Source organism: Mauremys reevesii, linkage group 13 (genome assembly GCF_016161935.1).
Source record: "Mauremys reevesii isolate NIE-2019 linkage group 13, ASM1616193v1, whole genome shotgun sequence".
Classification (NCBI taxonomy): domain Eukaryota; kingdom Metazoa; phylum Chordata; order Testudines; family Geoemydidae; genus Mauremys; species Mauremys reevesii.
In genome coordinates this window covers 47,038,541-47,041,414 of record NC_052635.1, presented here as the reverse complement: position 1 = coordinate 47,041,414, position 2,874 = coordinate 47,038,541, and positions in this window count along the sequence as shown.

Here is a 2,874-nt window from a genome sequence, read left to right as displayed (position 1 = left end):
CGCGCTCCGGGACTGGCACGGATAGAAGTAGCTTGGAGCACAAGCCTCCTCTCTGGGCTGGTCCCTCCTGGCCGTGCGAGCCAGACACGGCAGGTCAAAGGCCCTGGGACTCACCTGCTAACCCACCTCCAGTCGCTGGCCGGGACGGCCGCAAACAGGCCCTCTTCTCCACGGCAGCTGACCAGGGCAGTCCGTGGCCCAGCAAGGCCGGGCACCCTGGCCCTCCGGTGCCAGTGGCCAGCTTGGAATTTCACTCCCTGGGGAGCCGGGCAGGGAGCCCCCGTTCGGAGTCTCACGCTGGGAATCACTTGCAGGCACAAGCCGCTCTTGTTCCCCGATCACAGGGCCCGCTCGGCTCCTGGCCAAGTGCTCCAGACCCAGCAGGGCCCCCCTGCTCCGGGCAGGGGTCACCTTTCACAGTGGGGTCAGGCGAGTCTGTACAAGATCAGCTGGACTGTCACCCACAGGCTGGTCCCATTAGCCCAGCCTCCCACAACTCTCCGCCCTGCCTGGGCACCCCAGAAACCCCTCCCGTTCCCGCTCTTCTCCATGCCCCAGCCACCCGCCGTGCTGTGTAGTCAGCAAAGTGCACCGAGCTGCCCCAAACCCACCATCAGCCCCTCTCACGGGACCCCCAATAGTCAGACACCTTCCCCCCCACCCCGTTCTTACCCCCGCCCTGAACTTCATCCCTTCTCCTGGGACCCCCGACAGTCAGACACCTTCCCCCCACCCCGTTCTTACCCCCTCACCCTGCAGCTCACCTCTTCTCACAGGACCCCCCTGCGACAGTGGGACACCTTCCCCCCACACCGTTCTTACCCCCTCCCTGAACTTCATCCCTTCTCCTGGGCCCCCCGACAGTCAGACACCGTCCCCCACCCGTTCTTACCCCCTCACCCTGCAGCTCACCTCTTCTCACAGGACCCCGACAGTGGGACATCTTCCCCACACCGTTCTTACCCCCTCCTGAACCTCACCTCTCCTCACAGGACCCCGACAGTGGGACACCTTCCCCACACACCATTCTTACGCCCTTCACCCAGCAGCTCACCTCTCCTTATGGGACCCCCCCGACAGTGAGACACATTCCCCCCATACACCATTCTTACCCCCTCCCTGAACCTCACCTTTCACTGGACCCCAACAGTGAGACACCTTCCCCCCCACACCATTCTTACGCCCTCACCCTGCAGCTCACCTCTCCTCACAGGACCCCGACAGTGGGACACCTTCCCCACACACACCGTTCTTACCCCTCACCCAGCAGCTCACCTCTCCTCACAGGACCCCGACAGTCAGACACCTTCCCCCATACACTCTCCTTACCCCCCTACTTTGCATCTCCCCTCCCCTCACGGGTCCACCCCACTCCGGTTCTCACTGTCTCCCATGCTGCCCCATAGACTAGGGACCTCCCCCAGACCCTGCTGGCCAAGCGTCCTTCCCGCTCTCTTTCCAGTCTCTCCTAGGAGCTAGAGCTGGGAGTGGGCTCCATCGTGGCTCCCTGAACCGCCCTGGGAGGTCTATAGCTCGAAGCTTCATTGCTGATGTCCAGAGGTCTCGCCATGGCACTAAAATACCCCAGGTCCCTCCCAGCATGCACGGCACTCACCATAACCTGGGATGGATCCTGACGCTGAGCCGGTCTCTGTTGGTTGTTCCAGAATCCTGCTTGGGCGGGTCACTGCTGACCTCCACTCAGGCCTGGCTTCTGATCACATGTCCACTTGGAGCCCGGATCCAACCCCCAGCTCACCCTGTCTGTGTTGCAGACTCCATCTCCACCCCTTTCGCCCTGGACATCCAACTGATGTCAAAGGCTGACCCCATCTGCACTGGAAACCACGTTGTAAGGGCAGTAGGGCCAGCCTGGCTTCTGCCCAGCTCCCTGCCCCAGGTGAGCTTACACCCACTCGGCACAGTGCTGAGTGCACATGGCGCGAGGTACAGAATCAGCAGCTAGGGCCATTAACAGTCACTGAGCAATGAAATCACCCCATCTGTGCATAGGAGACAAGGGCCCCGCTCCCCCCACTACGGCCACGCTGCGCTCGGTGGCAGCTGCAGGGAGCGGACGGCGGCTTGCTGGTTCCTGGCCGCTCAGCTCCGGCATTGGAAGAGTCGGCTCCCTGCTGCTGGTGAGAGCTGTGTAACTTAGGGGAGCTCTGCTCCCGCCCTCGACACCCCTCCCTTCCCACTCAGATCCCGGAAGGAGGGCAGCTATGCGGTACACTGCCCAGATTCCTACTACACCCAGGGGAATCTCCAGCCAGTTTCAGTTCACTCTGCACCTCGGAAGTAGCACAAAGCGAAGCTGGCAGACTGGAGAATCCGGCCTAAATTCCTCAAGGATATTCCATGGGATTTCCTAGCCACCTGGAAACCTTGTGTGTGAACCAAGTCCCTCCTAGGGTGACCAGATGTCCCGATTTTATAGAGAAAATCCTGATTTTTTAGTCTTTTTCTTATATAGGCTCCTATTACACCCCCCCCCCCCCGTCCCGATTTTTCACACTTGCTGGCTGGTCACCCTAGTCCCTCCAGCTGCCCCATGTGCTTCTGTGCTGCCATTTCAGGGCATCTACAGAAACCAAAACATCCCAGGTGCTTGGGGAATCGCAGCAGCCCAATGGATCCAGTCCGTTTGCCCCCGTTAAAGGTGCATTTCTGAAGCCCGGCTCCCCCAGGGTTCAGACTCAGACTCAGGGGTCTGGGTTGGGCTTTGCCCATCTCTGACTTGGAAGCAGGTACAACGAGCAGTGGGCCCAGCTCCCTGCCTCTCTGGGGGGCCCAGGGAAATCCGAGAGAGGAGCACCTGGCAGGGGCAGTTAAAGGGCAAGAGGTGCTGTGCAGTCACTGGTGACAGGCGTC